General features: G+C 36.8%; 2 long non-coding RNA genes across 4 annotated transcripts in view; one reads left to right on the forward strand and one right to left on the reverse strand.

Moving 5' to 3' along the window:
- Positions 1 to 201: 201 nt before the first annotated feature.
- LOC132322261 (uncharacterized) overlaps positions 202 to 27,966 on the reverse strand; it is a 36,482-nt gene continuing 8,717 nt past the window's right edge. For 2 of the 3 annotated variants that reach the window (XR_009485062.1, XR_009485063.1), the window contains 2 exons: positions 3,623 to 3,832; positions 202 to 3,283 (listed from right to left, as the gene is read on the reverse strand). This is a non-coding gene — a long non-coding RNA (uncharacterized LOC132322261). Of the gene's footprint in view, positions 3,284 to 3,622; positions 3,833 to 20,930; positions 21,112 to 27,966 lie in introns of all 3 variants that reach the window. The other variant, XR_009485061.1, reaches the window with a different exon arrangement.
- On the forward strand, positions 3,708 to 7,859 carry LOC132322262 (uncharacterized). The gene is made up of 3 exons (XR_009485064.1): positions 3,708 to 3,840; positions 5,823 to 5,918; positions 7,768 to 7,859. It is a non-coding gene; the product is annotated as an uncharacterized LOC132322262 (long non-coding RNA).

A 27,966-nucleotide genomic window follows, 5' to 3' on the forward strand; every position in this document is an offset into this window, starting at 1 on the left:
CCATGGATGAAGCCATACTGGCTGTGGGGTCAGGACCCATGATGAGGTCTATCCCTCAGCTTCAGCTAAGGTCCCATACAGATTAGTCCCAGGACCATCAGCAGGAGGTGGGTATGGCCCTGAACAGACCTCATAACTCTGAGCCCAGGGTGGTAGTCATACTGACTTATAAGTCAGAAGACTCTAAAGGAAGGACACAAACAGATACATTTATCTTTATTTGTGTAAATGGATTATTCCAACAAAGTTTCCATGTTTCCACACTTTCCTCAAGCAATGAGATTTTTTTTAATGGATATTACTACGGCATGTGTAATGGATGTGAAATCACTTTTTTCTTACATTAAAAAAATTTCCCAGGAGTCATTGAAGTGTTGGTAGATTGTTCCAGGATTATGTTGCCAATTCAATTCAATTCAGCCAATTAAAAAGAAAAGTGAAATGCAGAGAACAGAGCCACCATTCAGATTTATATAATGAATATCCAACTGTTAATAGATAGAAATTCAGGTGCAATGAAGAGTGAGATATTAGTAATAAAATGTTTACTGCCTGTGAGGACTCACATACCCAGCAAACTCCTCCATCAGTTTTGGAAACAAACTCTTGTTTATTTCCACAGGTGGATTATCCAAGTCATCACACTAATATTTTAGGGACACAGTATACTGGGAAGGACATATGTTGCTCTTCTAGTGCTCTGAGTTCTCATTTGGAAAGTGCAATGTGAACACAACTCACTGAAAGCCTATATTGACTGCTAATCCTTTGTTACCATCATTTTTAGGTCTGAGCAGTTTCTGGCCTCTGCAACAGGGAAATTCTGTGGCTTCTTTAATAAATGTGGATCAGAGCACTGATACTTCACTTGCAAATCCATGCACGAATAATGTTTATGTCTGAATTATTTCTTATCTTTCAATTAGATATTTAAAAGTGTTTTTGTCACAGTAGATGTAAATGTCTCTACACTGTCTCAGGCAGAAGAAGGAAAAATGAAAATAATTTTTACTATGGCTCTGTTACCTTCAATCTTTACATTTCAGTATCCTGTCTGCATAATGTTGAATGCAAGTCATTGACTTGAGTATAAAAACCTTAAATTTATGTGTTCTGCAATTTCTTAGATTTCATACACTGGACCACTTAAAAACTTGCAAGAAAGAGATTTTGTATAGTAACTGTCAAGGTAAGGGGACGGTTCTCTGATTTATCACTAGAAATAAAGGCTAAAATTTCAGGATTGCCAAACTGCTCTCTTGAAACAAGGAGTAACTACAGTAGGGAAAGAAATGGAAGAAGTTCTTAGTGTTTACAATCTCTCCCTTATGGAACAGTTTTTTGCTGATTACTGTTAACCCCTTCCATAGCCTCCTCTGCCTATGAAAAGAAGAAACTATTTATTCCTAAGGACATATTGACTGTGAATTACTCACAGTCAAGATTTATCCTCACTGAAGAAAAATTATGTTAAAAAACCCTTAGGATATGCCACTTGTTAAATACCTTGTGTCCTCTGTGATAGCTTCTGTAATTGTGTAACAGTCCTTATGTCTTGAGGGGACTGTGAAGCTATTGCTTTTGAAGTCAGCTAATAACTCATGAGAAATATGAACTTCATCCAAATTAAAATTATTGCTAAAAGGTAAATTACATAGTGATGTTATATAGCCTGTAGACAGCTTCATCTGAGAGGGCTGGGATGGCTGAGGACATACCTCCCACTCACCTTCCCACTTGCGGCAAGATAGACAAACAGAGCGCCTGAGAAGAAGCTCTTTTTTACTCAGAAAACACCAGGGAAACACTGATCTAGGTGCCTGGATGAGAGATAGTTGATAGATGAGTCCAGGCAAAAGCTTTGGTGGAAAAAAATGTCTTCATAGTAGAATGGCAGCAAAGGTATCGAGCTCTTTAATTGCAGTAAATATAACATTGCTGGCAAAATGCAAGTAATTGCCAGACAAAAGACAAAGGAATAATTGTTCCAAACCACAACTGGACTAGAAAAAAAAAAAATCATAGATGCAAGACTGGAAAAGGAATTTTTCAGTACACCAGAGTGAAATTTGGTTTGGCTGAAAAGAATAAAGACAATTTCTCTTCATTTCAAGATGGCCTGATATTTTGCACTTAGCTAGTCTTCATAAAGCTACACCATAGCTTTTGTTACCCAGTTTACAACTATTTCAGAATTAAAAATACCTGTCTTTTTGAGTTGGCATTGCCCTAACTCACTGATGAGTACATTATCCCTCTCCCTCCCATCCTATGTAACTGCAGCTCTGTAGAGTGAGAAGAGCTGCACAGCCTTCAGTGGGATCTGTTCTTTCAAAGCAGCCACTTTCTGCCTGCTTTGTGTTTCCTGTGTTTCAATCACATTTTCTTATTGCATGTCTGTAAGGATGTTCTCTGTCTCTAGCTGATACATCTTTTCATGATGTTGGACTCCGTAAGACTTTGATGATGTGGTTAGGGCTGCAAATCCCCAGACTTTAATAACAAACACAGTATTTTTCTTTTGAGACAAATTCTGCTTAGAAGCATATGCCAGTTTTGTGTATGTTTTTTCAAAACATAAAAACATATTGTGGCAAAATTTCCCCTGTCCCCACCTTGGTTTACCATGCCTTCAACAAAATGATGCTCTAATTGAAAGTGTAGGTTTATTTACCTATGAAAACTGAGTTCTGCTTTGGGGAAATGAGTACTAGATGCAAGCTGAGCTCCAAAAAAGATCACAAATATTTTTTCTTTTTTCAAAATAAAAAAAATGCAGGGTGGGGGAGGTGGGGGATGGAAATGAAGCTATGCAAAGATGTGTCCTCCGGGTGACACGGAGATAGCAAGTTCTCTGAGGTATATCATAGGATGGTAAAGGGTGAGATCTAGAACTGGTGGAGAAAGGCTCAAAATGACCCACTGCTTCTGTATTTTTTTCAGAGTGTTCATAGATAACAGGTAGATGGCTGTTCTCCAGGATACACACTATATCTCTATTGCTGGAAAAGCAGGACAGCTAATGCACAGACAGAGAAGAGCAAAAACCAGTAATAAAACCAGTACTTGTGAATTTTGCTATTTTGTCTGTTTGGTAGACAGGTATATCTAATACAGCTAATTTTTCTCTTCAGGTTCCTTCCATTATAAAAAGAATAAGTTAGAAATGGGTAGGCAGGGTTTGGGTAGACATGGTTTATATATCATTTTAAGAACAGTGAATAAAGTCCTTAGATATACAGAGACCGATCTGCTGTTGTTTCACATCTTCTGAAGGCAGACTCTGCAGTAACAAAAAAAAAAAAGGCAATTAAAAAACAAAAAAGAGCACTGAAGGCATAGTAATACACCCTTTAATGAAGGCTGTGAAATCCAGGCATGGACATCCCCCAGGAACCAGATGAATCCTAATGCTAAGGTAGCTCCTGACAGATCAGTAAGTCAGGTGAGCTCTAGCAGTTCTAATTCCTGTTCTTGTACTACTACAGTGAGTGAACTCCTTCCAGAAGCTAACTTCTCCACAACTAGGCAATTCTTGTTCTCTGTCTTAGCTTCACATCTAAAATCTTATTTCTTCTTCTGGTCTCAAACTTAATCATGATTCTATATCTAACAAACTCACATCCTAAGCACACCTATTGGTGCCTCTCTCTTAACTGTAGCCTGGCATCCTCTGTCTGATCCAGTTCTGGCTGTGGTTTACCAGCATACTCCAAGCTTGGTGGTCCAGCCTGGTTCCATTTCTTGTTCCAGATCACTGTCTTTCTGCTCAGCTGAAACTGTCTGGGCCCAAGTCATCATATTTGGCTGAAGACTTCTTCTGATGTTAGTCCTGCAAATGTAAGTTATAAACTAAGTCTTTAACATTTTTTTTTAAAAAAAAACTACAGACCTATTTTCATGTTTCCATCTGGTTTTGTTCCTCTTCTGTAATACAATTTAAAGAAGACCTTGTGTGCAGTACTTACAGAGTCTGGCAGATATAATCTTCTCTTAGGGATCTAATTTTAAAATGTTATCAGCTAAAAAAAGACTCTGTAGGAAATCAGTTCCGGAATATGGAGCAGACTGGAATATCTACTTTGTATTTCACCATTTTGTGAATGACCTTATGTAGACAATCATATTGGACTAATAATTTTACTGTTAAAGAAGGATATGACATACCTATTTTGAAATTATAGTTCTTTATGCTTCATTTTTGGTCTCATTTAATCAGTCAGACCAGCACTTGTAAGTATAAATATTCATCTTATGACTCTATGTAGTGTGGCTGAGATGCTGTCTTTGCTTTTGTTTAGATCCAAATATGATTTATTTATAAAAGTGCATTGAAATGCACCTTATAGTTATTCAGGATTCCTGTTTGTGCCTTTTTGTTGTTTTTGCAGTGATTAAGTTGGTGTTGAATAGATGAGTGGAAATCAAATCCCCCTGCACTAGAAGGGGTTTAAGGAAATGCATAGTATTTCTTGAGAAGGGAATTTTTAGACAACTTGTCTGTACACTGATTTGCTGCACACTCTTACACTGATGGATTTTTACGCTCATCTATCATTCAATAAGATCAGTAAAAGCAGTTTCCCATTTTGCTGTTTAAGGTCTAAGCAGCTACTACTTGCAAGCTGCCCCTGGGGAATAATTTCAGCAATTAAGTCCACCAGTGTTAATTATTTGTCTACTAGTCTCCTAAGTTTTCTGCTCCCTATTTGGCCAACAATTGTAAAGCTCAAAGATTTTTTTCTGTTGTGTATGAGAAATAGCATGTAAATAACGTGGTATAATAGCATATAAATAATGTGGTTTTTCTTTGCAATCCTTTATAGAGCAGAGAAAAGGTGATCAGACATGGTTTCACAACTCTTTACCTGGGAATTCTTACAAGGATGATTTTAGAGAGTTGCTTTTACCTGCAATAGACTGCAACCTGTAACTCTTTGCAGTTCCAGGAGTGCTACTGCTGTGGAATCAAATGCTGAAATGAGAAGCCACAGGGTATTTTCCAAAGAACAAGCTGTACTCTCTCTCTCTATGTATGTTGTGTGATTGTGCAGCCACAGGTGTATGGATTTAGACATGTGGATACAGATACAGATATGTACCTTCTATGTGTACCTTCGCTTGATTCTTCCTTGGCAGCTCATTTTAAGGCCATCTCAGATGGGAAGCATGAAGTCCCCATGGAAGAATGCAGTAGGTTTTTGACTCTGGACAGTAAGGACTTGCAGGATTATGGTTTGTAGGAAGGCCTGTCATTCTCCTCAGCTGAAATATCTGCAGATATTTTACTACACTGCAAACCCTTAGACTGGTGCTGACTTTGTAATGCAAAGAGTGATTTTACTGGGTTTGCAAATAATTTTCTGCAATACTTTTTTCAAAATGATGACAAGCTTACAAGATTTGGTGATGTCTGTAATGCTAATGAAATATCCCATCCAGACAAAGCTGTTAGAACATGGTCTTAAAGTATCAGCACTTCCAATTTGTGGTTACAGTTTATACAAAATAGAATGTGATTTTCAAGTTATTTTTTATAATTTCTTGGCAAAATGTTAGAATAAAGATCACGTGTATTGGAAATTTGTCAGTTATTCCATAGTTTTCAATGAAAAAATATTGGCGTATCGATAATTGCTAATTTTTCCATTTTAGTTGATGCATACTTTTAGACTTCTGAAGATACACAGGATTTTAATAACTCAGTCAGCAGTATCTTTGAGATATTATCACAGAAAAGAATAAGCCAACTCCCTTGCCTGTTTCTCAGGAACTAAGTTTATCTTCTTGTTCCCCCAACATTTTCTTGTTTTACATCTCAGTAGAACTGGTTTGGAAACCGTCCACTGCTTGTGATTCCGACAGCTGAGTTGTTATGAGGGGGACATGATTTGAGTTCCCACAGCTCCCTTCATCAGGTAAATGTCTCCTTTTATCAGGTAAATGACCAGCCTATCAAAGTTTTGTTTTTCATTGGAGGTATTTCCATTTTTTTTCAAAGAACAAACAACATCCTGTATTTACAATTTCACTGAGACAGGTACATTCTTGTGGAAAATATTTTTTGTTTAGTTTTTCTGAATTGCGTCTGCCTATAAAAGATGTGTTTGTCAACAATTAGAATACTTAGTCCCACATCAGTTGCATCTGCATTTGCACAAGTGAAAATTTCTATTTTCAAACTATAATGTAACCAGATTCAAGTGATTGTCTTAGTAGCACTTAATCATAGCCAGAATACCTCTGCCTAAATTCTACCTATTGTAGCAGTTTTGGCTTTGATTTACTGTGCCCTAAACCATGTTACCAGGAGTTTTGCATTATAAATATGCTTAAGGAATGGTCAGGACATCATTTTTGATTTCCACATATAGCAAACAGCTTCTACTTTTAAAAGAAGCAATAACTGATTGTTGCAGAGAAAATGCCCCAGTCACTATGAGACTAAGCACTGAAGGGGCTAAGGAAGAAAGGAAAATCAAGCAAAGCCAGCAGAAGTGAGCTCCAAATTGCCAGTAAAATTTTGTCAACTCTGAGGGCAGAAGGGACTTGGAAAACTCCTGATCATAAGAAATAATTATTAGACCAAAAAGGAAGAGTTGTTCATATGCTAAACACAAGAAGACCTGTTCCTGGAGCAAAATTACATGAAGGAATGGTGCATATTTCCTAGAGCACTGATTCAGGCACAAAGCAGACAGCAGACAGGTCACACTATCATCCTCAGAGATCTTTGGTGATGTGTTGCTTAATCTCGATCAGAACTTTTCTATTCTGCCACATGAGACAGTACAGGTGACAAACACCTCAGGCTCTGTTTTGTCAGAGCATATTAATTTCCCAATTTGCTTATGCTACAAAAATATTAAAATATTTATTTATCTGCCTTACAATTGCCAAAATAATCTGCTATTGCTGCTTATCAGCAATTTAAAACCTTTCTGTGTGTTTGGGATATCTCTTCATCCCAGGAATATTTGAGAATTTCTCTTTACACAAGGGGTCATATAGCTTCAAAAGAATTTCCCTCCAATTTGTATTTTATACATTTTATGAACAGATCTTTCTACTTCATTTCAAGTTTTGAAAGTCCTAAAAACAATGATAAAATATTTTCTTTTCTTTCTCAATCTGAAAAAAGGATTTTACTAAGATAAAAGCATTTTAATTTCTATATCTAGTCTCTGTTTAATCACCACTGTCACTTCCTGCTTCATTCCCTGCTGGTTTTAGTCACTAACACACAATTCCTTGAATTTTTCCTTCTTTGAGTCTTTTTGTTTCTCACATATTTTAAGCCACAATTTCTATTTAAAACACTAATTGTCATGTGCTAAATCCACAAAATCATGTTTAAAATGTCAATAACTTCTTTAAAGGGGTTAATTTCCATCACAAAGGCATTGGGGTGAGTAGTACTGCTAATAGAATCACATAGAAATTGTATTGTCTCCCAGCCCTGTGTGGAGCACCAGGTATTGTCTTCACCTGCAAGAAAATGTGATGAAAAACAGAGACAGTTTGTGCTTCCTAGCATAACCTGGCAGCCTAAGTGTTGGCATTTCATGGTGGAGCAACGTGAAACCACTTCATCTTGTCTAATGGGACACAGCATAGGAATCAGATGTGTTAGCAAGAATGCTTGTTCACAAGAACAGTGGTTGCCAGCTAGCTAAATCTGGGGAAAAGAAAAGAACTGCCTATTTGCTGTGAAAAAAAATAATACTGTTCCATCTGTTCCCACTTTTCCACACCTTCTCCACTTAGGAGAGAGAGACCTGTAACAGTTGTTCTGCCTTGTGGAAAGAAAACTGTGATGCAGTTCCTCACGTGTTGGTGGAGCAGGGAACCCAATGTGGTATGTAAACAAGTCTTCCCTCTCTGCTGTCCTAGGAGTCAACAGATCCTTTCCCCAGAAGAAGAGCACATTCCTTTGCCTAGGTTTGTTCCAAACACAAGGGAGAGGTAGTTGAACTTTCCGGCAGAGGTTGGAAGAAAAGTGATAGTTCCTGACACTGAGACATGGAAAAGGACACCCCAAATTGTCCTTTCTCCAGATCCTATCTAACCTCCTTCCCCACCTGAAAGAATGACAAGCTTCAGTCTTCTGGCATGTCCTCCTTAGAGCTTCCTTGCAGGGCCTCTGATTTTAGGGTTTTCTTTTTTTCCAGAAGTCAAGGAGGGGATTGCCACCTGCTATTGGACATATTTCTGTGGTTCTACTAAGAAGCTTTTTTTGTGATGGTTGTTGGCTCAATAGCTCTGGAGAAACTAGAGCTGGAAAGTCAAGCACAGGAATGCAAGATTGATATCATTCTGCCAGATGGTGTAGGAGAGGTGGGGACAGGTGACTAAGAAGGACTGGTTTATCAAAGAAAATCCAGGGTTCAGTCACAAGAAGAGGAAAGAGAGATGTGGAGGGACTGACAGTTGTGGTTTTCTGGTTAGAAAGGGATACAGTAGAATGAACAGGAAACAGGAAGAGAGGACAGGCTGAAAAAAACAACTGAAGGCAGCGAAAAAAGTGAAAGGAAAGATCTATTGTGTGCTAGGGATTGGCCAGGATTAGAAAAAGTCAAGAGCCAAGAGACAACAAAGGTGGTGCCCGATTTTTAAGAAGGAAGGAGAGGAATAGCATTAAAAAAGGGGAATTTGAAAAGGTAAAATTTGTGGTGGTGATGGAAGAGGGAGTGGGAAGAAATATTTTTTTAGACATGAAAATATTTTAGACATGAAAATATTTTTTTAGACATGAAAAGAGAAAGGAAGAACACTCCATATTTTACTCTGGCTTTAATATCTCATATAATTACATTTGGGTAGTAGTAATTTGGAGTCCTTTTCATTTAGAATGGAATATGTCAATGATGGACAAATTAAACATCTGATATCTGGAAATATTGCAAGTGGTGAATTAGAAAGTTAAATACATCTTGTGCAACCTCCATGGGTTTTCACTTGTATTACCACACCAATTACACAGATCTTTCTATTCATGAAACACACTTGTATAAGCATTACCATCATAAATGACCCATTCTTGGAAGATGACAAAGAATACATTGTAAGGGCTTTATAAAACAATTGTAACAGGTGAAAAACTTCTGCATTCCTTTCTTGTTATGTCTTAAGCACTTCTGGGAACAAGAAAGGTACTGAGTTCCTTATATCCTTAACCACTGCCATGCAAATTTGAGCCTGACAAACTAGCTAGACCTCAGCTAAGCTAAGGGAAAATAAAGTCCTCATTGTTAAGCCAGAAGAAAAAACTTGCAGCTGCTGTATATGTAGGTAAATACATGGAAGATGATTATATGCACCATGAAAACTGCTAGTTTACACATCCTACCATTTCTAGGTCACATCAAACTGCACATGGTGTGAAGAAGTGCAGATTTCAATTTAGGTAATGTATGTGCAATTGGAGTAGAGCAGGGGACCATGACCATGACAATCTATCTCCTGCAGATTAATGTCTGGTGCAAGCAGGTATGTCATAAACTATAGCTTAATATGGAAAACCTCTCAGTTTTCCCCTCATTTCCACTAATGCATTGTGTGTGCTTCTAAGAGATTCACAGTAGATGTAGGGCTATTGCTTTTAAATGTTGCCTGTGACCCAGATAATGTCAAAATGTCTGAATACGCTATGGTCTTTTAAGAAAGAGCATCTCTAATGTGATGCAAATGCACATTGTGGGGAAATTCCAGCTGAGAAAATGAGGCCTTATATTTCTAAAACTATATACATGTCAATAGCCCATTATTCTTAAGTTTTAGATGTAATTGCAGCTCATCTTGGAATGAATTCCTGAAATAATAAAATACACCAAGTAGCACTCACTGTGTCTTCCAGTCATTTTATACTCCCCCCTGCCCTGCAAAATAAAAAAAAAAATTAAAAAGAAAAGGGAGAAGTGAAGTGAAAAAAGTAGAGGAGAATGGAGTGAGGAAGGGAGACAGAAGATAAAAGTGAAAGTCATATCCTTTTCTGCAATGTGTTATTGGAACACTCTGTGAAAAAATATTCTGGGCTCTTAAAAGGCATTACAACATCAACGCATCTGAAGCTTTTGTATAAATGTATCTCAGTCCAATTTTGTATGACAAATTATTTCCAGGCAATTAGGAATATTTATAATTGTTTTCTTTGGTTGGAACTTTCTTCTATTTCCAAATTTCTTTTAAGCTAATGTTTCTTATAAAGCCTGAATAGCCGTCATTTTCAAAGAATTCTCTCTTAGTCATGTGAACTGCTCCTCACAACCATCTTTTTCTGATAAATTTAACATGTGCATAGTACAGCCTTTATCTTCAGTACTGGTAGATTTTAAGGTATCATTATTTCACTGTGGAGTTTCCCCACTGCTCCCCTTTCCTGGAAGAACTCCAAGAAACAGTTTCTATGATTAAAAACAATGTAGATTAATATTAAGGTTGTGCTGAGCTGCAGTATTTCTTTCCTTTCCTTGCTGTCTTTACTTCCCTCATAGATTTCCCTTCTTTGGATGAAACCCTATACTTCTCAGTAAATGAAATAAAAATGGTTCAATTGCCTAGTCACATTTCTAGGGTGGAGAACATACACGCAGATTTCCTGAAAAAAACAGTATTTTAGCAACTGCTTAAAAAGCTAAAGGACTATTATGCCATGAATCCATGACAAACAGTTCATTGGAATACCAAATTTGAGGTACAAATGTGCGTTTACTATAAATGCCTTCTGAAGACTTGAAAATGTGAATTCAGTTTGCGGAGGAGGTGGTTTTGTGGAAATGAACAATCACACTAAGAACCAACCTTCTTTCTCAGTTTCACATGAAGCAAGAAGTAGCTGCAGATAGTGCTCAGCCTGCTTTATTCCCCTTTCTGTCCTTTTATTTTCCTTTACTTAAGGGAATCTGGGGTCTTTCTATCTGACTTGTAGAGGTGCTGTTAATTATTTAAACCTTTCATCTTTCTTTAATTTATGTCATAGCATAAGCATAATTTCTAATTTTTATCTGCTTCTCATCAAGCTGCGATTCTGTCATTGTTTGTAAGCCTGAGGATAGACAAAACTGTAAAATTAACTGTGTTTCAGTCTTTGAAAGAGAAAAAAAAGATAAAAAACAGTCTCCTTAGGACTTAGTGCCTCTGGTAGTTGATTAGTCCCTGCAGTAGGGAAAATTAAATTTTGTGGTTGAGACCCAGCATGCTTGGATGGTTTAATAATGCTGTGGCCATCATCCAATGGCTGACAACCAAGAACTGAGGTACTTTCTGTTCTTTACTCCCTCATGCAACACCTGAAAATCCCGGGGCAAATCAAGCAGCAAATTAAAGCTCAAAAAAAACCCTCACCTGCAAAGCATGTATAAGGAACTCATTTTAATGCTTTCAAGCTGAAGTCATTGGGACAGGAGCCCAAAAACCAGTGACAAAGGTATCTTGGTAAGTTCTGAAAGCACCTTTTTCAATTTTTTTGTAGCTCCAACTGGGCTTACTGTTTTAATGTATTTTTGCTTCCAGTGCAGTTAAAGCCAAGTAGCTACAAAAAGCATTCAAGTCACACGAAGCATTTCAAAAGGCCAAATCAGTGATTACGACTATAAATACCAATGAAGACTGTGGCTTCTCAAATATGGTTTAGTGTGAGACATTCCCTTCCAACGCCCAAGCCCGGCTCCAGCACCCAGTGTGCACTCAAGTGCTGCCTTTGGATTAACTGTCCAGGATGGGGCTTTGTATGGCAAATACATCTCCTGTGCATTGAGGCAGTCCCTGAAGATGACTTAGTTGTGACCGTGTCTGCCAAGCAAAACTGGCTTTGCTACCTAGCAATGAAAAGTCAGCGCTAGTGACACAGCCTCTGCTATTCCACGGATAAAGAGAGGAAGTGTGACCCTGGATCTGGATTATGCTACGTACAAAGTATCTTCAAAAAAGAAATAATATGAAAGTGTGGTTTTTTAGCCTCCAAGATTTTTTCTGCCTTGTTTTTACTAAAACAAAACAGAAACCACAGGAAATTCAGATGGAAGGAAAACAGCCATTTTACGCTCCAGTGCTGAGAACATGGTGGATATTTTTCTTCCTAAGGCAAATACCTTTGCCCTCACAATTTTTGGCAAGTTCATTTGGAATTTTGCTACATTTCCACTTCAATGCAACATTTGCTGATGAGAAAAGTGGCATTTTCTTTTTGGATCAGATATATTGTTAGAATAATCTTGAAGAAACAGCTGTCAGTTTTGTTCTGATTTAGACAGAGGCTTCAGTCACAAGACAGCAATTTCTTCTTTAATCATTCATAGTATCAGAAAGCTGTCTTACAAGTGCTGACTTCAGAACTGTATCCTAGTACAGCTTCTCTAGTGCTTTGCTAAAGCAGGGTTGGATGGAAGAGACAAATGAGATCAGGATCTTTAGTGGTAGTTCTTTATTGATCTGTTTCTTGGTCTGTCTTAGCTGTTGAATCTATTTATCAGTTTTGCAGCCTGTGGTCAACTTCAGAAAATTTGATAAAGACAGAAAATAATATGCTTTTATCAGCATTTCTCCATGGAGGATAAACAACTGCAACTCATTTCCCTTTTTATACTGACAGGTTGCCCCAACAAAAAGTTTGCCCAGACAAGTCAGAGACTCCCCTGAGTGTGCTAAGTCTATCTAACCAAACTAAACAACCTGCAAAGAGACACAGAGTAGAGCTGAGAAAACCATGCATGTGGAAAATTAGATAAAGATACATAGAAATTTTGTGTTTAAAACACAGACTTACAGAAGGGAGCTGGGGTTTTGGAATGTTGTTATTTGAAGGCATTTCTACACTATACAATTGGACAGCCATGCATTAGAATGTAACAGAAACCTGAACTGAATACACAGGCGATTGCTCAACTTAGGTCCCTAGGATCAAAATCTTAAAAATCCCAGTTTGGAGATTAACTTTCTAGTTTAATACTATTTATTATTTGCTTAGATAGGTATTTATCTTAGTCTTTCCTTGTGGCAAGCCCTTTGCTCCAGCAAATATCCTCACATTTGATGTTTTATAGATGTAAGGCCGCCTTTTTGTGCTAGTGGTGACTCAAGAATGGGACACTATAGGTGATCTCAGGGTTGTAAAAGTTACACATGAGACAGTTTAAATGTCTGCCCTGAATAAAAGTCAACAACTTAATTTCATGTGCCAGTCTTCTAGTCTAGTCTGACTATCGATCTTGTGTGATAACTTCTGCACCCAGGAGTCTGGTGGAGTGATTAGAAACAAAGGACTCCCCAAGCAGAAGATATCATTTCCCAGGAATCCAGTGTGTAAAGCTGTGTTTCCTCCACGTTACATCTGAACCAAAGTACAGAATTTGAAAACTACACAGTTTCCCCCCACCCTCTTTTTTATTATGTTAAACTATTGGGGGTTTTAGTTAAATTCCTTTGTTGGTTTTGCTGCTAGTTTCTATAAGCAAGCAGTGAGATTTCAATATGCTGTTCTGACATGTTTTGCCCAGTTTAGACAATGTTCTTAAATCCTTACCCAGCCTTCTTTTCTTTGTTAAGTTTTTACCCTGATGGCAGTCCTGGTTTCTCTGCCACTCAGAATGGTTGATGTTGTACATTCTCAAGGGCATTTGCTAGTGCAGTCATTCCTCGAACTCTCAGACCTGTTGGTAACACTGTTTTCACAAGGGTGATTTGCATTCAGTCTAGATTGAAGTCCAGTACGTGCCCACAACATAAAATGTGCTTGCTATGAATGAAGTATATGCAGAGCCTCTTAAGAATTCACCCAACATAATTAGATACACCCTGGTTCATCTAAATGTTATCCAAAGGCTAAATATCTGAAGCTTTAATTGAAAAAGCTCATTAACTTTAAATACAGCTAAAGTTGTTGAAAAAATCTCAGTGGAAATAGTAGATTCTCCATGAAGACCAAAAATAAAAGCACATTTGAGTCTGAAGCTATTAATCATAAAGTTGACTTGCATATTTGTGCTATGTTTGAAGTAGGTCTGAGTGCTTAATTAAAAAAAAAAAAAAAAAGAAAAAGGAAACTTGTGCATGCATGCTAACTATATTTTGCTATTTTGCTGTGTGTTTAGTGGATTTCACGTACTTAAACAGTGCAAAATAAAAAGAACTACTGGTTTTAGGAGTGCAGTAGACAGGTCCATAGTCAACTTGAAACAAGCTGATGATTTTGTGGGATACTTGCCCACAATTTGTTAAACTAATAACTGTGTCTATGGACAAACAAGCCACCGTCAGAAGGACATTCAACATGAGTATATATGAAATTTGCTATTTCACTCTACAGAATTTCACACCCAGAGGTAAACAAGCCTTAGGCAGTCTAGTGTGCAATGCTGTAGCCAGAGAAAGCTCTTATGACATAGGTGGTACTGACAGTACAAGCTTCCACCTGATGGGTCCCTTCCAACCCATGGGAGGGGAGAGTACCACTCAAAGGTGCAACACTAGTAGAGATGACAAACTTGCATAATATTTGTGACTTGCATACTCGTGCTACAGAATGACCAGGAGTAGCTGACACTACCATTCGAATTTCAGAAATATCGCTGGGTGGAAAACCAGTCTGATTACTTCAGAAGAATTTGGATCCAAATTTGATGTTGATGGAATTGACATGGAAACAGAGGGTGAAATTTGTGAAATACAGTTTTCAGAGCTTTGCTATTCTTTTTTTTCCTTCTCTTGGGAACTAAATCAGACTATCATTTGCTGCTGTTGCAGAAGTGATTGTGAACATGGCATCAAGCCTGACTCAACACCACAGCTCTTTCTTCTCTATTCAGGTGCACATTAATTATTCTGAAGCCCATACCAGAAGAATTAAATGTTAGCAATGTTGGTAAAATGTAAATCTACATCAAGTGTCTGACAAATCTGGATGGGAATTTCACAGGATTTTAAAAGACTTTCTTAATATCTGGGCAGTGTTGTTCTTCCAGCATTTATTTTGAAAACCCTTGAAATTTGACAGTTTTCAGCATTCATCTGAGAATTACTCTCTCTTAATCTAAATAATCAAGAGTCATTACATTCAAATTATTTCTGTGGGAAAACTGGCAATATATGGTCAGGTTTCAAACCACAATTGTCCTTCCTAAAATAAATATCCCTTGATAATAAAATAAAAAGAATAAAATCTGAACCCAAACTCACTTCTCTCTTCCTTTCTCATAGAATTATCTATTAGAAATACATTTCAGAGATATATAAATATAGTAGGTCATTGTAATGCATAATTACATCACTGATTAATAAAAAATGCAAGTTATGAAAATTATTTTCAGGATTTTCAGCTTTTAAAACCTAAAGATGCAGTGAAATCATAAAACCTAATAGTACTCGGACAGTGTCTTCAATTTGTTGATTTTTACATATTGTTAATACCATAGAAAAAACTAATAGACATATTTTGACTATTAAAAAACTTCATTTCAGGCTTCATAAATCAAAAGAGAAACCATCACTTTCAAAAAGTCCTAATATAAAGTAAGAAAATTAGAGACATATGCAAAATAATATTTAAACAAATACAAATATAGTATTTGTTCTTCAAGTAATCAAGCCATTCTCACAATTTTTACAGGTATAGGAGCTTGATTTATTCTTTCTAAAGCTCACTATTCTGCTATTTCATATTATTAATTTTTACACATTCAAATACCCCAAAAAATATTGTGCCTACATAAGGATAGTTCTATACAGTCCATGGTTTCTGAACAGTGGGGTTTTTCACCTGATAGTCATGATGTAAGAGTTAATATACTTTAAGACTGATAAAAAATCTGCTAAGTAGATTCACTGGCTGTTGTTTAGTAGATATTGAGGAGACATTTAGTAATTAGTAGATATTTAGGAAGAACATGTAGCTAATACTGTGTTTAAACCTGTCACAGAGAAACTGAGGTCCACATTTATGATTGTGAAAGCATAGAGTTAACCTCTAAGTATTGTTCTGAACATGTGGAGGAATAATGTATTTCATCACAAATTGTTCTGAACATGCTTATAACATTTTTAATCAAGCTGTTATTTTGCTGCCCAAACAACTAAATTGGTTACTAATTAGAAGTCTCTAAATTAAAAGAAAAGCAAAGTGAGCTGCTATTTTCTGTAATGCTGAGGGAAGAATGAACAAATTTATAAATGGGATTGCTAAACCTAATCTATTATTCAGAGAGTTGTCTTTAAGCTTCCTTCCAGCAAATTTTTGTTTAAGACTCATTAAACCAGTCCCATTCATGAAAATATATGAAGAAAAACCAAATGCAAGTAATTTTTTGTTGGTTTTGGTGAAGTTCCTAGTTACAGCTAATGTTCCTACACATGATTACTTGGTTGGAATGTAACAAGAAAAGAGAATACAAAGTCTATTTGTCATTCTAATAAATATGGCTTATATCTTTCTCTTGTTAGGAAAGAAATCAAGTATTTTTCAGTCTGTTATTGTTGAATATAGGTAAGTCTAAAACTCTTCCCTCTTAAAAATGCAGGGAAAAAAGTTCCAATACACAGATTTGCTTTAATGACTGTTTTCACTTTAAAGGGGAGTTTAATCTCTCTTTTCTTGGAAAAGGCTTTTCTTTAGTTGGTTGGTTGAGGTTGGTTCGTTGTTTTTTTCTCTCTACTGTTACTGCTTGTGAAATGCAAGCTTGTCAACTGGCAAACAGAACTACACCTATTAGCACTTAGCCAAGCTAAATACTGGATTGAAGACCAAATGCTGGCAGAGGTGCTGCTGGCCTTAAACTGGTCCCACACCATGGAAACTGGTTTATCAAAACCCCACATGAATTACAAGTTACAAAAGTTACAATTAAGGAGCACATTTCTACCATCACATTTAATTTGCAATCAAAAGAGGAAACCCCCAAAATTTAATGCTACTTTGATTCAAGTAGTCATTAAATTTTGGGCTCTATCCACATGCATTTAAAGTGGGAGAGTATTTGACTTAAGAATGGAAAGCTGTATATGCATAATGTTCCCTGAAGATATTACTTTCAAATAAACATCTAGCCATCTTCCCACTTGAAGGATGGTTTATTTCTTTTTTAGTTAATTCTCAGATTGCAAAGGAAATAGATGTGCTGTTTACATTCCTCAAGGCATGTATTAATACATACCTAGCCAGTTTTGTTGAAAGGTACAGTGAAACCAAAAATCACACTCCCTGCAACATGTGCTGGAGGCTTTTAAGACACAGAAAATCTCCAGAAAACTCTCGCTTTGGACAAGGAAAAATGCGTTTCCTGGACACTTCATAATTAGCAATAAAAAGCTCATGTTATTTTTTTGGGAGAAATGTTAGTATAACACATGCTTGGAGCCTTGCATAAAAAGGATTTCTCTCTATTGTCCTCCAGTTACCATGAGTTTGATTTTCTTGCTTGTTTGGGCTTTTGTGAGGTTTAATACACACTCTTCAACCAACAAAAAACCTCCTGAACCATGAAATTGTCCTTGGAAACAGGATTGGGATAATACAAATCCAATAGGAATAAATTTTTCCTAATTTTAAGGGGAGTTTTGAGAAAATGCAAACCAACAAATAAATAGATGCTGAAGGTCTAAAAATGTTTGATACTCCAACCTTTTTGCAAGCTTTATACCAGCAAGATTATCTCTTGCTACAGGTAAAATTGATAATAAATTGGAGATGTAGTACTGGTTGATCTGCTATGCCTGCATTCCAGGCAACAAACCTTGATAAAGGGAGTAATGACAGAAATAAAGTCAACTAGGAGAAAAATAAATACGAAAGCAAGTTGGTGAACTAATAAGCAATCAGTGTTAGATTTTTTTAATGTGTGTTCATTCTATGAGTGTTGAACAGCAAGGAAATTTGTTTCAGTTCAGATGTCCTTTTCAGCCAGTCCAAAATCCCTCCCCTGCTGAAGAAATAGGATGTGAATTTTGCACTGCAAATTGTATTGTTAAAACAGAGCCATTGATTTTCCACACCATGTTTTTGGTTCAATCTTCCTGCCTGAAGATACTGATGGGTAACAAGTATAAAATTAGTTTCTACAGCTGGATTAAATTAATAGGCCAAGAACACTGTTGATAGTCCAAGAGATTTAAAAGAGTAATAAGAACATCCTAAAATGTCCTCACTAAATTCTGGTAAAATACAGGGTTTGCTCTGAAAAGAAATATTGTTAAAACTGTTCTTTCTTCCATTTATAAAGTAGGCTTATTCTCTCTCTTAAATCTTCTTCCACATTCTTATCATAAACCATAAGGTAAGTTTTACTGTTTAATGTGCATGTGATTTCTAGCCAAATATAAAAGACGTAACTGAAAAATAGTCGCTGGATATTGAAGAGAAATTGGAATGTAAGCTGGATTTTTTTTTTCTGACTAATTTCATTCATTTTTCTGTATTAAATAAAGATCTGCAACTGTAAACACTTAACAACTGTGTTGATAATGAAAGAATCATGAAACAAACGAGCTTATTGTCTCCTAGATGGATCAGTTTCTGTGAAATAAAGAGAAGAAAAAAGTCTATTTTTGTTCAAAACACAAAGCACATGTAACTCAATGCAAATATAGTGCATTTCTGTTGCATACACATAATTTCTACAGTTATTCTTCTGACCATAAACAAAATTTGAGATGTATTTTGTGGGAAAAGTCATAAATTCCACTATGTAATTAATGAAACAAACAAAAAAAAAAGACAAAATGAAAGCTCCTTGTTACATTCACTGGGTCAAATTCTGCTTAAGAGACATGTACAATGGGTGATTCATGACCCGTGAAGACCAGACATGGCCTTTACATAAGATAACTAAATCCAGGTGACAATTTCTACTTTGGTGATCACATCTTCAAAATAATCTCAATTTTTATGATTTTTATGCAGCAAAAGGGACATAGACGCTAGCAAATATCAGAAGGAAGAAGTAGAAGGAAAGAACATAACATCGATGCAGGGAAGAAGTGCTGTTAATCAGAGGCATCAAGCAGGTGGCCTTTGAATAAGACAGGAAACATGGAGACTGACTAGCTACATTTTGCTTCATGTTGTGTTTTTGAGAAAGGTAGCTAAGAGTATTTGGTGTAAGGCTACAGCATCTAATGGAATTTTGGTCATTACTGCTTTTCACTCTATTAATTTCTGTCGTTATTCATATCATACTGTGAATATTTGCTCAGAGGTGTCTTTTATTGCTTTGAAAAAGCTGCTGGAGATCCTCAATATTGACTTCTCTGGTCCTTTAACTTTTCAAAGGGTCACATCTTTTACAGATGTCTGGTAAGAGATAAAGAAAGCAAATAGTTTTGGCCTGATTAATAAAATAGCTCTGGCTTACAGTATGAGCACCAAGAATTGAAAAGTGATACCCCTGGGACAATTCTAGTCTGTTCTTTAAGGATGCTTGGTCCTGGATGTTTCTTTACAAGAACTCATGGTTTAGAAATAAGTGGGGGTACTTTAGCCGATGGTTTTGCAGTCCTGACTGCTTGAGGATCTTTGATCAGTCAAAAAAGCACCTCCCAGCCATGGGCAAAGGCATTGGCACACATAATCTCCTATGTTCACATAGCTTATGGAATATCTCAGTCCTAGCAGCTATGATTAAGTAACTCATATGACTTCCTTCTGCATGACTTTAGCTGCCATAGCCAATCTCACGTTTAGGCTCCTCAATCCAGTGCACAAGTAGTCCAGCAGCAAACAGAACCCACTTTGGTGCAGTATTTCATGGCACTTCTACACTGTTTTCTGATTACACAATTTGTGAAGTGGTCATTCATTCTAAGTCCTCCTCTAGTAAAACTGGAATAAAAATTAGCATTGCGCACCCCAGGATTTACAGATTTTAAACCAGAAATATTAGAAAACACCTTTAGACACACAAAGCAGAAGTTTTCATTCTCTCCACCAATTCTTCATAAAGCTGTGGATCAACAACCTGAATGTGGCTAAAATTAACATCCAAACAACCAAGAAGAAACTCTCTGAAATATTAAAATATGGTTTTCCAGTCTAGCCAACTTGTTGAGCTAAGATTCTGAAGACATCATAAAAATCCCATCTTGTGCCATATACAGGGGTTGATCTGATGCAATTCACTTAGTTTATAAATCTTTGTCTTTAAATCAGGATAGTTCTTCCCTGCCTCAAGTGCATGTGGTGAAGATAAAAATGGTTAATCATCCTTTTGGATACTGGAAATCATAGTGTCCAGTGAAATGAAATGAATTGAGCAAACCACACAAGTAAATAAAGTAGCCTGAAACTATTTCTACATTTCTACTTGCATATGTCTTTAAATTTTCTGTCTGTACTTAGTATTATTTTCATAGCTTGGACACTGATTCACTACAGAGCACATTTTAAGTCAGGCAAGTGGTCACAGCACTAGCCTGTCTGCATTCAAGAAGCATTTGGACAATGCTCCTAGGCACGTGGTAGGGCTGAGATCCTTGGGGCTGTCCTGCACAGGGCCAGGATTTGGACCCAATGATCCTTGGGGGTCCCTTCCAGCTCTGCATATTCTATGATTCTATGACTCAAATACATTGTACTGCTTCTAATTTAATACTGCCATCCTGAATATTTACATATGCTTCTGTCTACTTCCCACTGTAGACAGTTTGTAAATGATACTCAAAAATGTTTCATTTTATCCAGTACATGTGATGTGGACATAATGACACAAAGTAGTATCATTGCAAAGATTATAAGGACATTCAGATGGAACAGTTGTAATCCTTTGAGTAGGATCTTGCAGTTGCAACATCACAGAGAAATATTGGAACACTAAAATGTAGTCTGGGAATTACTGATAGCTGGGTTTTACTGATAGCTGGGAATTGCTGATAGGATATGAGTAATTTGAAAATTACCGTAAATCTTTACTGTAAAATCAGTAAAGTTCAGAGATAGGATTCAAAATTACCTTTATCCACCTCACAGGAGTTGTGTCTTTGCTGTTGATTCCTAGATGAGACTTCTGACTGTTCAGGGTAATGAAAGATGTACCCCAGTTGAAAGGATGCATAGCACTTTCAGACTTTTACAATTCACTGGTATGAGTGCCTTTTAGTCACACTCAGAACACTTGTGTATTTCTTATCTGGCTGGGAAGAAAAATAAATCAACATTTCAGTGTGCATATTTAAATTGCTGAAATGCATACTCTTTATTAAAAATATGTTTATGGTCAGCAGATGTGATTAATATATATTTTTAAGCAACTGTACTGATGTAAGAAAGAAAATAGAAACCTAAAAAAGCTCATATATAATGTCTCTAACTGCTCTGAAATAGTAGCATAAGTGTACATTGGAAAAAACTGCAAAATCATTCTGATGGTCTGATTCAGATTTCACTGCATTATGAATCAAAAGTTATTCTGAATATACTAAAAATTGTGTCGCTTTCAAAGAATGCATTTCGCTGTTTATTTTGCTTAAGTTTTTGATTAAATTGAACTTTGGGGGGAAAAAAAAAATCTCACCTTTACTATTTATTTTAGATTTTACTTGTATGGGAAGCAATTGCCTCTGTTGAAAAATGTTGATTTTTAATTGGAAATAAGCAGGGGTATAGGACACAAGAAAATTAGTAGAAGGAGAGGGAAAGAGAGAGGGAAGAGAGGGAACGTGTTCAACCCAGCTCTAACAAGGGAGTTATGCCAGTCAGAGAATAAGGGCTCATTTTCTCTGAACCAGAAAGCATGATCATGCATAGCGTTGCTATGCTAAGGACAGATGTGATACTTGAGAGAATGGCCACTGAAAAACACCTTTCACCATTCTCTGTTCTAGAGGTTTGGATACACACATGTTAGTAAACATCTTATGGATGTGGAGAAAACAACCAAAATAGTTTTTTACTGATGAGTAATAGTTACTATATCTTTTCTGATTGCACTGGGATGGTGCTGCTTCTGTTGCTTAACCTCTGATTACTCCAGGATTGGAAGCAATCAATCAGTATGAGTTTGGCAGCTGCAGGATCCAGATGTGCAGCCCTTGGAATGAATCTGTCTGGCAGTGGCAGCTGGCTGCCACTTTCCCTCTTCTGTTTTTCTCAGCACATGTGATGTGACTGTGCTGTGCATCACACCAACATTATTCATTTTCACACCATCTCTTTCGTAACACTGGGGAACTGACTCACTGTTTTTGATGTTGAAGAGGAAAAATTATATGCTGAGGTCCTGTTTCTCTTGCCTGTCTTTCTTTACCTTCTTTGACCTGTGTGGACTTAGCCTTGATTTAGGAAGAATGAGAATAAGGCTTATAATGCACAGCAATCCTTCAACAGCACAGACAAAATTCAGCCCTCCACTTTTATCTGGTGCAAAAGGCTCCATTCAACTTTCAGGAAAACTAAACTGGACAGTAACTAGGACTGAGAATGAGATTCCTCTAACTGCTGAAGCAGTCTGCCAGCAGACTTTAAACCAGAATGAAACTAATGAAAGTAACACTGGGAAGGAAACAGCTGTTTCAGTCATCCTGGGGAATGTAGATGGGTATAAAATGGAACAGCCTGTGTAAAAACAAAGACATAGAAAATACACAGCAATTTAAAATTTCTGTTCAGAAAAATGAATGAATAAGAAGTAACAGAAAGAGTAGAGCTCAGGAGAATAGTGAAGCTTGCTTATTACTCATGTGGCACTAGGCACTGACTAGTTCAGATGAGATAACCAAGGGTAATACAAAGCTGACTGCACATATATTTATTGTGCAGTCCTTTGTTTAAGCTTATTCCCTTCTCGGATTTTGATCAGTTCAGCCACATGCAAAACATGAATGAATTCTCTTGGGCTGCCTCAAGCCTTAACTGAAATTTATTAGGGAAAGATAAAATCTCACCAGTTTTTTTTTTTTCTTTTAATGGTAGGGGATGCTGTGAATTTCCTGGCTTCTCACTAACTGTTTCTATGACATATGCAATTAAATTAGCAGGATTGTTTTCTGCAGTTTAAACTGGATTGTGCATTAGTGATCTCTATCCCAACTGCTTCATCTAAAAAGTGGATGACTTTGGATGGATGTAAAGGGGGAAAATAAATTCATGGATTTTTTTTCTGGAAATGCATTTTCTTAGATATAATTGAAATACTTGCCATCCATTTTTCTGGTGGCCAGTTTTGATTCATATAGAAATAGTTTTTCAATGTATCTTTTTGATTAGTCTAAGGAAGGAATATTCTCTTTTAACTTCTGTATCTGGGAAGAGCATCTCATGTTGGTGATTAACAGTGATTCACATCTGAAGACACAAATATATGGGAATATATGATCAGGGCCTGTCTGCCTGCACGTAACTAACCAAAATTCATCCTCTTTTCCTGGCTAAAAAATTATTCTTGAAACACAGACTCTGTTTTTCTTCACATCCTGTAACATAGCATGTTGAAAAAAAGAAAGAGCATACATCACTATCTTTAATCTGGAAACATGGAATTCCACTCTTGTGTCTCTCAGGGTTTCTTGGGAAGTAGTTTTTACTCTTCATGGTAGCACTGGTGTCTTCATTTCCTGATTTCCTTTTACTTTATTCATCCTATGTCTTTTTCATGGAATCAAGTCTGAGGATTCTCAACGCTGCAAAGGGTTGGGTCTGCACCTTGATAAAGATTCTAGAAGCATCCAGCTGTTGCTACACTTTGCAGGAGAATCAGTTTGCAATGACTGCACACCAAAAGCTTGAAAAAAGTTGTTTATATAATGTTTTAGCATGTAGCTCTCTTCAGTACATGGAGTTACATCCCACCAGGAAAATAAAAGCCATTAAATAAAAGAGACAGCCAAAAAACTTTTTGCCTCCCCCCAAATTCTAGTTGAAAATTTAATCTGGGTTTTTTCTCATTTTGTAGTCCTGGACTAGCACATTAGAGGTAGATTTCTGCTATTTAAATTTCTGAACAATGTGGCAGACTGTTGGATTTTCCCTTTTTAGGAAAATGAGGCACATTGAAAAAAAATCTAACAAGGCTTTTCCACTGGAATTACTTCCAAAATGACATAGTTAGAAGTTAAGTGGTTCTGGCAACATTATACATTTTGAATGTAGAGGGTGTCAAATAAAAAATAAAAGGAATTATAAGTATTTATTTTTATACAACATAAATCCTTTTCTATCTTTACACATTTTTAAAGAGAAGAGAAGGAAGGAATGGAAGATTAATTTATTTTGCTCTTGTTCAAACCTTTATTGCTCCAATACAAATTATCAGTTATCTTTGTTTTCTCTTGAATTTTGTGTTATTTGAAGCACCACAAAGTCCCTTCACCAGTTTGGCAGACTTTTAAAGATGTAATATAAAAATTCATTAAGAGGTCTAATTTTGCCAGAGTTGTATTAAACATGCATTGTCTGAGCCAGTTTAAGGCAGTGAATTCTGCTAAGGAAAGACAGCTCTCTTATAGAGAATATATTTTCTCCTCCATTCACCAGTTCCCAACTCAGGTCTGATGCTCTAGAAGAATTGGAGCTGATTAGGGGTATGGTGAAACAGAATTATAGTTTGAAGCCTTCATCTGCTTTTTCTCAAAGGCCCACAAATAGCAAATTAGTGTTTTCTTTCTGTTCTGACCTCTATGAGTTAATTTTCCTTGTCTTTTATTACTTTTTTTTTTTTTTTAATTTTGCCTGCAAACCTTTTTCATCTGGAGCAAAACAAAACCTCCTGAATCCATTCTTTCACCCTGAACACAATGATGTTCTAAACACATATGGAGATAGGCATGTTAGCAGTAAGATGAGGAAATGGGGTCACCTCAGGCTGTGAGAGACAGTCCAGAGGAGATTCAAACTCAGAACGGTGGTGGTGATTTTGGAGAGACTGGGTGATGAGATGAGAGCTGTGCAATGCAGAATCTGATCTGGGCTTGAGTGAAAAATACCAAAATGCCTAGGTCAGAACTGCAAGGTACAGTGCCTCTATTAAGAGAAGGCTGCTGCCTTGTCTTTTCTCCCTGATCAACACAGTTTTTGAGTGATATTGCATGAGAACACACAAACTTTCTTAAAGAATACCTGTATTTTTTATATATTTTATTAGTTAATTCAGGAAAATGTATACTTTTAATGCATATGGTTGTAATTGTCTAGTGAAATGGTTTCAATCTAGAAAAAATTGGCAGAGAACGGAGGGAAATCTGGAAACAGAGAAAGCTCCAATTCCCAGAGGACAATGTATTCAATAAGAGGAAGATTAACATGAGAGAATTAAAGGCACAAACTACAGTCAGAGTCTTTTTAAGATCTGTTATCTTAGGATCTAAAATATTTTTGAAATCCATTTTATTTATTATAAGCATGAGAACAATTGACAGTTAGATGATGGGTAGGTGTATGTCAGATACTTGGCAAAATGTCAGAGCTTGAGCTCTTGGGTGGTGTCAATGAAGGAGGGAGGAACACAGTCCTGAAAAAACCTCAGCACCACAAAATTTCCAGTTGCAGCCCATTTCCCTAAGCATTTTTTTAATGTGTCTATACTCTTTTTCTCTAAACATGTAATTTTCCAAGGCTGCACAAAATGTTATATGGACTGGCTAGGTCAACATGCTTTGCTCAGAAGGGTTTGTATGTTCTATTGTGTCTGCCACAAATTGTGGTAATCCTCTCTCTTCTGTTACAAGTCTTTTTCTTTATTTTTAATAGGAGAACAGCTCTCTTTCCTTCTCTTTTTTTATGATTGTGTTACAGTGAACCCAACTCCACAAATAAAGGTAGTCAAATAGAAATGACTACTTCATTTCTGTTTACAGAAAGACAGAAAGACATTGTGCTTATCCAAATACTTGTGGATTGGACTGTCTCTCATTATTGACAAAATTTTCATTACAAGACGACTCCAGTTATGTTTTATTGTAAGAGACAGACTGGGAGAGGACAGTAAGTGTTATATAGTCTCTGCTTGTTTTCCAAATGCAGTTTGACTTAGGACATCTCATGCGCAGGCAGTAAGCACCAAAACCAGACACACACAAAGAGCCCAAAGAGCACAGATAAGTTTAAAATAATAAAATAATAAAAAGAGCAAATAGCATTTTGCAGATATCTAACACAGAATAGTTTACCCTGGCATGAACCTCAGTTAAATGATGAAATTATATTTGGCACTGCACTCAGCAACAATGACTGTACCATAGCCTGTGTGGTTTATACATTTGCCTAGTGCTTTACTTGGAACAAAGAATTTAGAAACAGGCAATGAAAAAGAAAAAAAAAAATAGAGTGGGTTTAAGTTTACTGTAATATAAGTACATATACACATTGCTGCAGATGTTATTCACTGGCAAGTGCTTCTGCCCAATTATGCTCTGAGCTTCATAATATTTTTATGAGCTTTTACCCTGAATAGCAATGAAAGGGAACAATAAAATTCTCTCAAAGAGTAAAACAGTTTGGGAAGAAGGAAGGTTTGTAGGTATTTTCTTTTGGGGAGGCCTATCTTTGTGAAGAAGCACATAACATACATCAGGATTGAAATAATGTCTAAGTTTAGTAAAGCCAAATCAACTCAAATACATCAGATATCTACAAAATTAAACATTTGGGTTATTTACTTATTTATTTGTTTAACTTTTTAAAAAAGTACATTTATGCTAAAGGAAAGTAAGGAAAAGTGCTTAGTGTAATTCAAGCTGGATTTGTTATTTGGCGTTGGTGAACTCATAATTGTCACCTTGACAATAGTGTTGTTAAAAATTCGTGCAAATTAAAGTATTTTAAATATAAGTAATATTTATTGTAAACACTGTGGCAATTTAAACATTGTTATACACAGATTTAAAATATTTGGGGATGCATGGCGAGGTAGCCTATTTGAGTTGTTTTCTCTCCAAAAACCCACTACAAAATACAAATCCGACTTGACTGGGAAAGCTACAGCAAAAACTAGTGAAATCTAACCACTATATTAATGCAAATTGTTTTAATTCTAAGAATCTGAAAAGATCTGCATTCTGCCCTGGATTTGGCATGCCACCACCTACCTTGGCAAATAAAAAATAAAATAATGTCCGCTCCTCCCACCCAAAGATATCCAAATGCGCTTGGATTTTATTTCAGCATACTTCCCACTATGAACTGCATTCACAGACTCCTCTGTAGCTCTGTACCCTGTAGATGTTGAGCACAGAAGATCTGCCTTCTGTTTGAGCCTGCTCCCAGTGGATTCCTAGGATTCTTGCTGTTGATTATACTAGAAACCCTTTAAGCCCTTTCTTCTGCCAAAGGGTGGGATGAGCAGGCAGACAGCAGCAGGGTGGGCACAGTGTCTGTTTGCAACTGGTGCTTGCCAGCAGCCCTCCCACCCCTGGCTATCTGCTGGCTACCAGGAAGAGACCTGGGCAGCCCTCCCCGGGCATCTGGGGGGGGGGGAAGATGATGGGCCATGGCCTTTATCTGCTGCAGATGCTGGAAGTGCTCGTGGTGGTTGAACATGGGAATGAAATCCAAGTGGATCACTGCAATGCAAAACTGTGATCAAGGTGACTTTGGTTGAGCTAGTTGAATCCTCAGTCATAATTTCAGAAAATAAGATGTGGGAAGGATATTGCCAGATTATCTCTGTACAGACAGTGCTGTTATTCTCTGACTGAGTGCAGAGTCAGAGTAGAGAAAACTGGCATGAGACATGGATTATCACAAGGTAACTAACTAACTTGACTCGTGAGCAAGATTGTACTAATTTTGATTTATACATTTTCCAACTTCCCAATTTGAAAGTGAATTTCACAAACTGTAGGTAATAATACCAGCAGTTTCTTCCTTTCTATAGGGCACTTGCAAATTCACTTAGATGCGTAACAAAAAGGGAGAGATTTCCTGCACTGGAAGCTCTCTGACATACCTTGGGCGCCATCAAGTTATCCAGGTGTTCCAACACCTTTGGGTAATACTTATTGTAAAGCTGGAGTATGGAATAAAGGTCTGTCCTTTGCAGCCCACAGGGAAGCACC

This window comes from Haemorhous mexicanus, chromosome Z (assembly GCF_027477595.1).
Source record: "Haemorhous mexicanus isolate bHaeMex1 chromosome Z, bHaeMex1.pri, whole genome shotgun sequence".
NCBI lineage: Eukaryota > Metazoa > Chordata > Aves > Passeriformes > Fringillidae > Haemorhous > Haemorhous mexicanus.